This window comes from Pundamilia nyererei, unplaced genomic scaffold (assembly GCF_000239375.1).
Source record: "Pundamilia nyererei isolate P.nyererei 1_Seehausen unplaced genomic scaffold, PunNye1.0 scaffold00091, whole genome shotgun sequence".
NCBI classification, from domain to species: Eukaryota; Metazoa; Chordata; class Actinopteri; order Cichliformes; family Cichlidae; genus Pundamilia; species Pundamilia nyererei.
The window spans coordinates 2,319,947-2,332,973 of NW_005187492.1; positions in this window are offsets into that span (position 1 = coordinate 2,319,947).

Below are 13,027 nucleotides of genomic sequence, written 5' to 3' on the forward strand. Positions count from 1 at the left end.
ATGTAAATCTGCCACTGGTAATCTGACTCATTTATTCTGGTGCTGTACAAAACCCACCACCACTCTGAAGCATTTGGAGAGAGCTGACTACTGGATGTATTTATAGCTATACTTGATGTGACCAGCTCTTTGATTTCTGTAAACAAGTATGGACGATTGCAATTCTGCTCAGAATGGTGATTGAAAAGTTCATACTACAGCGGTGGAAAAAGAACTTTCTACCCACATTTGAGCTTTGAACAAGTATCTACAGAGACATCTCAGTGAGAACAGACTGAATATAATTGAGAGGTCCTGGAGACCTGTACTGGCATTTCTGAATTGGGAATAATTAGTTTGTATTTACGTCTACTGGTTTTATCTTTCTACAGGTTTAATGCTGTCTCAAGGCTGTGGGGCTGTTGCTGTTAGATGTGCTTTCATTCAATACAATAACAAATATTAAAAAATACACACTTTATGTGTTTAGGTATTTAGCATGTGAAGTACAAATGTGTTTTTACCTGAATGCAACTTTCCAAACTCCAGGGCTAGCTAACACCTGTTTTTTGCTCACGTCGCCCTCATAAACAGCAATGTGTGTCAAAAGTGATGTTACAACTGCACTTTAGTGTCATTTTGAACCATTCTGTTTTTTCCAGACTGGTGAGTATGATGCAGTTGGCGGGGATGTGAGCGTACAGTCATATCTGGCTTTACTGCCATTTCAAGCTTATAGCTGTACAGGAGAGGTTCCCTGGATATAAAGAGGAAGACGCTGCAGCTTGAAAAGATACGACTTCCTGGAGGAAACTGTCAAACTTCTTCAATTCCTATACCAGCGCTGGTGAGGAGGTGGCCATGCCTATTGCTCAGGAGAAGACTGCACTAAATCTGGCACACCTTTAAGTCCAGGTAAAAGATGATGAGGCTGTGTGATTTCACAGTTGGCATGTGACATGTGATTATAAAGTAGGCTTTGTTGTTTTGCAATCTAGAACAGACTGTATACCTGAAATATTTACTGTTATTTCAGCTGCAGTTCTGTGTGGTAACCCCTTAATCAAGCCTACTGACCTTAGTTCAGCCACGCTCTGACCACCATTTAGTTTGAAATCTATCACAGCTAATGTAGGCTGACAATCAGTGGAAAGAAAGAAATAATTTATCAGTGTTTTAATTCTATAATCCCAAGAACGTTTCCCACAAGGTTATTGCTATGCTTGATTTAATTAACAAAAAGTCAAGACTATTTATTACTAAAAAGCACTGAATATGATGTAAAAGCATGGTGAGGTGAGAATCAACAATCAGAGGCAGGTGTGCCTCGTATGCTACTGTGTCCCTGGCATCAATCACTCCTCATACAGAAGCTGTGGGAGGATCAAGCACCTCCCTGAAAACTGTGAGCTACAGCTATGGAACAAACAAACCTGTTAATGGAATCACTAAAGTCAGAATGAAACTCGTTTTGCTTCTTTACATGAATACAAACAGGACTTAATGAAGACTACAGACACAGTCACACCAAACTGACACCCACCAGCCAAACTCTGTAATCATTTATTCTACTTATAACCATATTTCTTCTGTCCACCCATCCATCTGGTTATTTGAGGTTGTGGTAGTTTATATTTTGTATAAAATCCTTTTAGGCTTATATATCAGTATATTAGGTGTAACATTTAAAACCAGGATGTGAACTGTTCTTTAAAAAAGTTGTAAGCTCCCCTTGAAAATTTGATTTGTGAAATTGTGTTTGGGTCTCTAAAACACTGACAATTTACTGTTTTTTTCTATCTGCAACATTAGGCTGTTACTGATTAATTTAAGAGAATGATTCATCACCAATACACTTTAGTAATGATACCAGCATGAATGCTGCGCCCGTGAAGTGTAAAACAGAAAATAAACAAGTTAATGAATGTATGAAGAGCAGCACTCAGGAATCCAAGAGCTGTACTTGCTGAAGTCGTGTTTTCCATTATGACCATCGACATCTTCTTTTTTTCTAAAAAGGACGCCTCAAGCAAAAGGTGAATCATAGCCATTCAGAGCATAGACACAGCCTGTGTGTTTTATTGTTTTTTAATGGAGTTTATTCTAAATGCAGACAGTAATTTACAAAGTCAGCATATTGAACCCGATGCCTTAAACTGTATACTTAACTTTATATTTAGGTCATAGCTCAAGAAAGTAGAGGTTATCTACAGACTTCTGTTTCATCTACAGGAGTCACACCCTCCCAGACTAACTTTTGGCCACCTTGAATGAGACCAGGATTGTTTGTTAACATATTAAAACAGTGTTCCTGTAGCTAAACACTGATTGGAGCACCTTAAGAATTTCTGGTCAGCTAAACTAAGATATACTAGGTATATTTAATCTAAAACACAAAGCTCATTTTTTTTTGGCTAACTATAATAAATTAATGCAACTTACTTGTTGTAAAAAATTCACCCCAAAGTGAGACCGTGCAATGTTCATAGAAATACCCAAGAGCTACATCTCAGACTCTACAGGCTTCAGTTAGCATGTTAAATGTTAGAGTTAACTTGATGCCAGATGGTGGCACCTTATTTGGCTGCAGCTGCACTGGCTCCTGATAGTAAAAGACATTTAATGTCTCAAATGCCCTTAAACTGGATCGTTTGGCTGTGAATCTGCTGGATGGTAAAGCCAAACTAATATACAACTGTCAGTCATTGGTAGCACTTTGTAAAACCAACAGTTTAGGAACTATACATGCAAGCACTCTGTAAGGTCTGCGTAGCTGGCTACACAAGCTGCATGAGCTATGATTGGTACATCAAGCAGTAAAGTCTCCTACCAGCACTGTCTGCTAGTGGAGTAGAAGAAGGTGGTGCAATAGAAAAATAGAAAGCATTGCAGTTGATGGAAGAGGGGGAGATTGCCCATGCAGGATGCACGCAAGGCCCCAAGACCTTACGTCCTCCTTGTTAACATCTGCGCTTCTTGGAGAACAAACTGGACTACCAGAAGCTAAGACATGCCTAAATCCATCCATTCCAAGTGTTGCAATAATATTCTGAAGCTGTGCTCTTATTACCTGTAGTCGTCGTGTGTGCATTTAAACTTAAAAGAGCTTGTGCAAAAATACTGAAGTCATCTCAAGTCACAGCTCTTCACACACAGCGTTTTTTGTAAAAGCTAGGCTCTTCTACCTGACCACTGAATGTACTGTTATTATCATCACAGCTGTGCACATTCCCTGCAGTGAAAATATCAAGGAAGCCCTGAATACTCTCTACTGCCATCAATGACTTGCAAATACTTATCCAGATGGTGTTTTCATTGTAACAGGAGACTTTAATCAGGCCTGCATGAAAACAGTTCTCCCTCATTTCCATCATGTAGATTTTGCAACTAGTGAAAAGAACACACTGGACTTAGTCAATTCAAACATAAAGGAAACATTTAAGGCAGCACCCCTTCCTCACCTCGGTTCTTTGTGTGATACTGATTCCTACATACAAGCCCTTGCTAATCAGAGAAAAACCCACCATGAAGCAAGTGAGAATCTGGCCTGCAGGAGCATTGAAAGCATTACAGGACTGCTCTGCTTTGAATATGCTTACTGGGACATGTTCCTGGCAGCTGCAACTGACAATCAACATGCAAATGTGAATGAGCATGCCAAGTCTGTGTCTGCATATAGTCAGAAGTGCATGGAAGATGTCTCTGTCACCAGAAACATCATCACATACTGGACAACAATAAACTGTGAATGAGTAAAGAGATACATGCGATGCTCAAAGCACATAATGATGTGTTTAAATCAGATGACATTGTGGCACTCAGAACAGCAACAAGTCAACATGAATCATTCCATAAAAGCAGCCAAGCAAAACCACGGTACAAGAATACAGAAACTTCTCCAATGACCCTGTAAGTACCAGGTGAATGTGGCAGGATATCAAAGCCATTATGGACTCTAACCCTACTCACTCACCCTGTGAGAACAGTATAATCTTTTTTAATCAACCTAAACAAACATTTTGGGAAGTTCAAAGTGCTTAACAACACCTGTAACACCTGCCTGCACACCCTGATGTGCAGGCATTTAGTCTTGAAACAGCTCATGTCTGGAAGACCTTAAGAAAAAGGGAACATAAAGGAAGCATTGGACCCTGAAAACATACCAGGATGGGCCCTCAAGGAGTATGCCAACTAATTAGCTCTGGTTCCCACAGAAATCTTCAACATGTCACTGAACAAGGCTGTTATAGCATCTTGTTTCAAGATTGCTGCCATCATTCCAGTACCCAAAAATACCCACAGTCACTCATCTTAATGATTACTGCCCTGTAGCACTCATCCACATAATGAAGAAGTGCTTTGAGAGGCTGGTAAAGGACCACATTGTTTCTGACTACCTCCTGCATTCAACCCATTCTGGTTTGTTTACTGCCCATATCACTGCATAGAAGACACCATGCCCTCTGTGCTGCTTCTAAGCCAGGCACATCTAGAGGAGAATAAAATACATGCAAATGCTGTTCATGGATATCAGTTTAGCAGTTAACACCATCATTCCACAACACTTGCATAAAAGGGTTTACCTGTGTAACTGGCTGTTAGACTGCCTCACCAGAGCCCAGTTTGTTTGGGCAGGTAAAAAAATGCCTCTAGCATCATCTCCCTGAGCTGCCATCAGGGCCGCGTCCTGATCCCACTGCTGTCCACTCTGACGACCCACGACTGCTGTGCCAGATCAACCACTAATAACCCTGAGGCCTGCTACTGTTTACAACAGTATTGTTTACAACACACTGTTTACAACACATGAGGCCTCATGTGAGATAATGACAGCTAGGCCCATGCAGAGGAAGTGAGCCAGCTGGTGGACGAGTGCAACACTAAAAACTTGACTCGAAATGTTGAAAAACAAAAATCAGTAGGACGCAGCAGAGTCACACTTGGTGGTCAGCAGCACAAAGTTCCTGAGTGGACAGATAACAGCCTGGTCATTTCAAATTGGAGCAGAAATTAGTTTTTGTGCTGATTGAGGAGAGCTCACCTCTCCCCACCCATTTGCAACATTTGCAGCATCTGCAGCAGAGCAGCTAGATTCTGCATCAGCTTCTTTCCCCCAGCCATCAAGCTGCTGAATTCTCAATAAGTCCCCTCATCACTGACACACACATACACTCACTCACACTGGACTGACTGATCCTGGAGTACTCAATATGTTCAACACAGGTTTCTATCTATGAAAAAACAAAAAACAAATATGGCTTGTTTGGAAGGATTGCCTCTTCTCTCTAAGAAAAACATGGCAACAAAATTGCATCTGAACAAGCCACAGGACTTCTGGAACATCCTCCTTTGGAAAGACGAGACCAAAGTGGAGATGTTTGGCCACAATGTCAGAACCAAACACAGAATATCAGCACAAGTACCTCACACTGTCAGCCCCGTGGTGCAGGGTTGATGATTCGGGTGTTTGTTTTGCAGCCAAGGGACCTGGGAACCTTGCGGTCATTGAGTCGACCATGAACTTCTTTGTATACCAAAGTATTCTAGAAGAGACAGTCCAGACCTCAGCCTGATTGAAATGCTTTGGTGGGACCTTAAGAGAACATAAATGACCAAACCACAAACCTCAATGAACTGAGGTATTTGTTCCTTCAGGAATTCATCCTGTTGAATTAATGAGTTAGCAATTTATTCACTGGTACTTTGTCTGAAAAATACAGATCATCTGATCAATCATTTATTATCTCTCTCACATACACACACACACAACATGCCACTGCTTGTTTATGATTCAACCTAGTACACTCTTTTTATCATGCTTCCTGTCTCGTAACCTGTTTATTTAATCTATCTATACTCCTGTTATTGTTTCAAATAAGACAGGGTGTAACAGGCTGCAGCAATAAATGTACCCCTCTGCTACGCTGCTATATTATATGTGCTAATACACTCACAAGGTGTTTTCTCCACCTCTTTCTTTTGTGTGCAGACAGCTGCATCATACAAGAGGAACGCTCGATACTGTAGCTTCACAAACAACGTGAACTATTTATTTGACCGCCTGCAGAGACGTGTGATCGTGTTGCAGGTCTTGAACTTATAAAACCCACGAGCAAACCGAGTTGGAGATGTAATAAACAATGTAGGACCACACTCCACAGCGGCTCAGGCAATACATATCCACTTTAGTATGCTACTGAGGACGCGCACATTACCAATTTAAATGTTGCCTTGGCATAGCAGGCTACAGGCGTACATGGAAAACAAATATACTGACTGTTCTTTAGGTCTGTTATTTCAAATCTCATTATGCCCTGCCTGGAAGAAAACAGCTCTGACCATCTATGGCCACAGCTCGGAGACCTTGGAGATTGCAGCTGCATCTGCGCGGCTTTCTGTGCAACCCTTAGTGAATACATCCATGTGCAAAACCGTAATTAGACGTGCCTTCCAAAGTCAATTCTATTTCAAAGGGCTCCTAGGGGAGATATTACGCTACCCGTAAACCCATGGCCCCGGCCTCAGTCACTCCTAATTACATTCCAAATTCAATCAAGTGGAAACAAACAGCAGCAGTAACAATAAAAAAAAAGGTTTGAGGCAGACTGGTTCTGCTTTATGAGAGAAAAAAGTGACAGACTGACACCGATTTGTGATCCTGTACTTAAAATGCATCCTGACAAGAAAAATGCAGAGGAGAGGTATCAGCTCGAGCTGATTGAAATTCACCTGACGAATGTTTAAGGGGGAAACTGTGACACCAAATGTCTGTGAATGAAACAAGCAAAGAGTAAAAGACGAGTGATAGATGTGTTAAGAATGGCTAACCTTGAATTAGAACAGTGAAAAGTGAGAGAAGAGATGGATGGAGATGGAAACGGAGAGAGAGAGAGAGAGAGAGCGGGAGGAGAGAGCTGCAGGCTGCAGAGACAGGGACTGGGGTTCAGACTGAAATGTCAGATGAGTCAGAGGCATTCTGGGAAGATGCTCCTGTTTAATATGTCTCCACAGTCTGCCATGGAGGCTGAAAATTTACAATGACACCATTGCCATAATAACAAGCACCTGCAGCCACGTTGTGAAGAAGCTGTCTGCTCCGAATGAGCGGCGAAGTGACATTGATTAACCCTGACCGCCTGTAACACCAGATAACTGATGTGGAGAGGGTGCCACGGCGATTTAACCTTAAAATCCTGTGCACATCCCTCAAACGCGCGGACACTCAATAACCTGTGCTTCTCAGTTATGGCTACTTATTTACACTTTCTGAGAGCCAGCACAGATCTGCCAATCCAAACACTGAATGACGAGCACGGCTGTGAAAAATCACTGAGGGGGAAAGCTGTAGAAGACAGACAAGCACCTTTTGGAGTCATGCTGTGAGAGCTGAGGCAGAAACACATGCAAGAGGGACCAGAACATCTTTATCTCAAGATGGGTGTGCGACCTGCAGATTATCAGAGTATCTGTGTCGTCTTGCGGATAATTAGAGGAACAATTATCTCTGAGAAAGTAAAAGCAAAGTGTGAAAATCTGATCCCAGCTGGCTGGTAACACTAGAGATGTTTATTTCTGTCCATGGTGCTGTGCGTGTGTGAGTGAGACCAGTGGGCCGGGGGGTGGTAAGATGAGGAGAATGGAAAGTGTTTTGTGGTCAGATGCAGGCGTGTGTGTGTCTCTGTGTGTGTGCACATCTAAATAAAGTTGCCGCTGATCCCACAGGCACCCCAATCGCTCCAGCTGTGACGGTGGTAAATAGACATGGGATCTAAGTGTTTGCTGTGGCAACATGTGAGAGCAGCGTGGAGGCTGAGCTCAGCGGGAAGCCTCCCCGTCACTCTGATCCGCTCTGACATCAAACGCGCGCATACGCACATGTGACGCTGCACAAAAGAAACACACACACAGAAATACAAACACACATCCTCCGTACAGTGGCGGCATCTCTTCTCATCCCAATAATATTATCTTACTGAGTGCTGAATGGCTCCCTCCATGACAGTGAGTCGCTGAGAAAAATTGCACACAGACGGATGGGTGGGGGAGAAGAGGGGAGGGGGCCACAGCAGACTTCACTGCTCTGGTTTAGTCACGACTCCTCTGCCCAACAGATGAGCATGAGCAACAGGGCGAGCGTGTGTGTGTGTGTGTGCGCATCTCCATGGAGCTGGCCCCCTGCCCCTCCTCTCCACCGCTTCATCGCTCAGACTCCAGCATGTCACAGACCTGGTTGCCAAGGTAACCTCTTGTGTTGATGGGTTCACCTCTGTGTTAATCACCGGCTAGCAATAATGACCAAAGGATGCATGGTGTGTGTGTGTGTGTCCTTGTAAGGTCGAGTTTAAGGCTTAGGTTAGAGCCACAATAAGAGCTTGGATTATTCATTTAGCTGTGATGGTTAAAGAAAGGAACCACTGTCCTCACAAAGGTAGTACAAATACGTGTGCGAGTGAGCCTCTCAGCAACATACAGATGTGAGAGACATCTTTTTCCCTTTTCCCTGAATAGCAGCAAAGTTAAAAATCAATAAGACAGCAGCAAAGGAGAAGCTCTGAAACCAATCGATCGATTTTCTCTGCAGAGTTTGTGTTTTCTGTTTCCATATCCACAACAAAAGAAATGTAGTCTAGTTTTTCTGCCTTAAAAAAACAACTATATTCAAATGTCTCTACTGCAAACATGCAGATCATTAAACTTGGTATATTATGGACGATTAATTAACATTAGCGCAATTTGTCAGCTGGGATGGGCTCCAGACCCCTGGAGAGATAAGTGGTTGAGGCAACAGGTGGATAATTTCCTCTGTGTTATGTATAAAATCCAGCACAGCCTGATGCAGATTAGCAGTGAAAAAAACCCCCAACTAAACTAAACTAAAAATCTCTAAACTTAAGTGCAGCGTCCAAATTCTTGCACTTGTCCTTCAGTCATTTTTTGTCACTTTAAGCTTTTATTTGATCTCAGATGGAAAATTGTTCTTTTTAAATCCTCTGTGTTTATCCTGTGATTGAGAATATTACATGTATTATTATACTACTTATGTTGAATATGTTGAAGCTAGGCAACAATATATAAAGTGATAAAGACCAGTAATATCTCTACAACAAATGTACACATTAATGCAAATGTTATAAGTGTGTTATTATGCCTAATACTAGTACTTATAATTACATATTTATGCTGGTAGTTTTTGTACTTTTACCTGTAGTCACATGGAAAAGAAGGTTTTCATGTGGATCTTACATTGTTGTTGTGGAATCTTGGCTCTTTCTTTTACAATATCAGTTCAGCTGAGTTGAGTTTGCATGCATTTGTTTATGCACAGCTCTCTTAAAGTCCCACCACAGCATTTCAGACATAGTGCGATCAGGATTTTTACTGGACCATTGCACCATTTTGATTCTTTTCTTTTTTCAGCAATTTTGTTGTAGATTTTCTGCTGTGCTTGGAATCATCGTCCTATTGCACAACCCAAGTTTTAGATGTCAAATTGATGACCTCACATTTGACTCTAGAATATTTTGGTACACAGAGGCGTTCGTGGTGGACTCAGTGACTTCAAGGTTTCCGGGACCCAAATCATTGCCCCTCCCCCACCACACTTGGTAGTTGGTATGAAGTGTTTGTGCTGATATGCTGTGTTAGGTATTCTGTAATTGTGGCATTGCGGTCAAACATCCCTACTTTGGTCCAAACAACATTGTTCCAGAAGTCTTGTGCTTTGTTCAGATGCAAGTCTTCTTTTTAGAGAGAAGAGGATAAATATACAGTTAAATTCACGTAGCGAATAGAATCGAATAGGATAGCCCTTTATCATTGTACATGTACAAATGAATGAAATTATGGAATTTATTTTCTTTTTCCAAAGTGCCAAAATGTCTGCTCTTACAGAGGTGCTCACACTTGTTAATGAAGTGCATTTTCACCACCCTACATCACATCTGCTGTATAAAAATCTAACACCTCAACACTGCTAATTTGGGGTTGCTGACTTAAAAAAAAATAGCAACGCATTTTGCTCGCTCACATTGTGTTTTTTTTGGCAATTGTAAACATGATCAAGATGGGTTCTTTTTTTCTGGAATATCCGTGGATGCTTTATCACATCAAAACAGCCAAAACAACCAACAACCAAGGCAAGCAAGCCACAGGCACCTCATTCGGTTTGCCAGGAGCGTGTCAAAAACCTTGAAACACCGAGTAAGCGAAGGAGAAAAGAGCCAAATCACTTTGATGACAGCTACTTCTGTTTAGTTAATATTCTGGATACACACATGCACGCAGCAAAACAGAGAACAGAGGAGAGCAACACAACAACAGGAGAGACTCGCACCAGGCTGAAAGTCAACACAGACAACACAAGCAGCAAAGATTCATATGTTGTGTAGCACAATGAATGCTATATTTTCATATTGCATTGTAAATCACCAATTAGTGGCAACAGTTGCTAATGTTAGATAAACCTTTTTTGAGATCACCTACTCTGACAAGTTAAAATAAAATCAGTTTCTGAGATTTTCATGTATGAAACCATTTGAATCTGTGCATCCTGAGACTGTCATCTATTAATCTGTCAGTCCAGCTTACTTACATACTGTATAGATGTTACATAAAAAATATTTTAGGGTATGACTGTGCAAATTTCTCTGTTTGAATATATTTATTACCAGTATATAAGCTGAAATTCAGCTTTGTTTTACCTTTGTGAGGAGTCTGAAATGAGCACAGAGCAGCAGGCACAGTCTGCCCGAGAAGACAGTATGTGGGTGGATTGAGAAATGCTGCATCTCTGCACACATGCAGAGCGTTGACACTGACATCTGCTCCATCTGCTGCCCCTGCCACTTCAGCACAGACTTTACAGTGACGGAGAGAGGAGTGAGACACGTGCTGGGCGAAACAGGTGAGGAGTCTGTTCAGCTTCACTGCCAATGGAAGACTGGGGAAAAATACCTGCTCAATTCGGCTTGAAAAGGGGCTAATTAACTTGATCATTTCTTACTTCAGCACACTTGATGAATCAGACTTGTTGCAGACTTTTCCTGAAAAACGTCATCTGCTTGTGTTGTCTTCGTACACCTCCATCTTTGTAAGCCACAAGTAATCCAAAGCCAGTGACAGACTGGCGCACACATCACTGAAAACGAGCTAAAGCTGTTGGAACAAATGTAACACCTCTGCCACCTCAACCTGACACAAATCACATCCCTACAGTTCAAAAAGCTGAACTAAACCAGAAGGAAGAGCTTGTGCAAAGGATAAAGCAGCAACAGCACCGTTTACATGTTAAATTAATGAGCAACATTTATTCAGATGATGATTGGGTAGAGCTTGAAAAACAAAACAAAAAAAAAAAAAGATTCTGGAATAATCCAGAATGTAAAAGCCAAAAATTAGCCAAACCGTCAATATTAACACATTTTAAGTGTAAATGATATTTTACTATTAATGAAGACATATCTAGTACCTTTTCCAGCAGACCAATTTCTTGATGTAGTGAATTTTAAAGGCCAGTATATAGCTGCCTGTTTCATACTATTCATTAATTTTTTCTCCTGTTCTCAGATAATAAATTTCTCAGCGTGTCACATATGAGATCAGCTTGGCTATGTAAGATATATTCACCAGCCGCTTTGTAAGGTACACCTGTTCAAGAGCTTGTTACTGCAAAAGTTTAATTGTCCAATCACACGGCAGCAAATGAGTGCATTTAGGCACGTCGCCATGGTTAAGACAATCCATTGAAGTACAAACAAGAATGAAGGAAGTGTCTGAGTGTTTCAGAAACTGCCGATCTACTTGGATTGTTCAACACAACCATTTCTAGTGTTTATAGAGAACGATCTGAAAAAGAGAACATTTCCACTGGTTGAAAATACCTTGTTGATGCCAAAGGTCAGAGGAGAATGGCTTTGGGCTAACAGAAAGGCAACAGTAACTCTACCATTCAAACAACCATTGCCCAAGCCACAATTGGTGCTGGAATTTGAATGGTAGGGTCAGAACTTTGCATAAATGACATGAAAACATGGATCCATCCTGCCTTGTATCAGTAATTCTGGCTGTGCAGTTACTTGAAGAACTACAAAAGTCGCATTGTCTCAAGAAAATCACCTATATCCTTCAAGACCCATCATGCCTCAAATCATCTCAAATTGGTTTTCTGGACTTAGTTCATTGTACTCAAATGGCCTCCACAGTCACCAGATCTCAATACAATATACAGCCTTACTTTAAAAGTCACAAAATTCAGCATTTATTTATGTGCCGAAATCGCAGACAGAATGAGCACCAGTTTCCACTCTGCGGAGAAAAAAAAAAAAAAAGAGTTGAAGCTTTAGACGGAAAATAAAAGGCAAAGAGGAAAGATCAAAGTCTAGTTTTTCGAGGCTGGGTGGAACACATTCTCCAGTAAAGACACAAAGTTGACATGAGAAAAACTGTATTGAACGAAATAAGCAATTTCACTCTGCTGCCTCTTGTTTTGTTTTGAAACCTTGATTTTAGAAGACTTGTGGAGGCGTAACAAGTTTTTTCTCCTTCACATCCTCTTAAATTTTCTGCATTTCAGTACAGACGCCTCTCCGCAGTCATCAAAGGTTGAATGTGCAGTTATAATCAGGCCGTTAGCTGAGGCTGATGCGGCGGTTGCTCTCTGCTCCGATAAGCCTGCCAGAGGCCGGCGGTCTCCTGCCTGTAATACATTTGTCACAGTTTCCCCAAGACACATGAGCGAGCCCCACACAAATGAAGACTGAAATATCTGCTTCCGTTTGTCTGCGTCAGAGAAGAGCATCGTTCACCCTTACTCAGCAGTATTCTGTCTCAATTTGAAGAATCTGCAATGAGGTGTGAATGCCTCTCAATAATATACTCGTCATTCCTCTGCCAAGGGAAAAGCAGAGGTATACTTTCAGTGCTTTTTGTCAGCAGGAAAGATCACAAAATCTAGAGCCAAAGATCATGTAACTGGGTAGAGAGATGGAACCCCAGCCAGAGGAATAACCCATTAAATTCTGGCACAGACATACATGAACCAGTTTAAAGA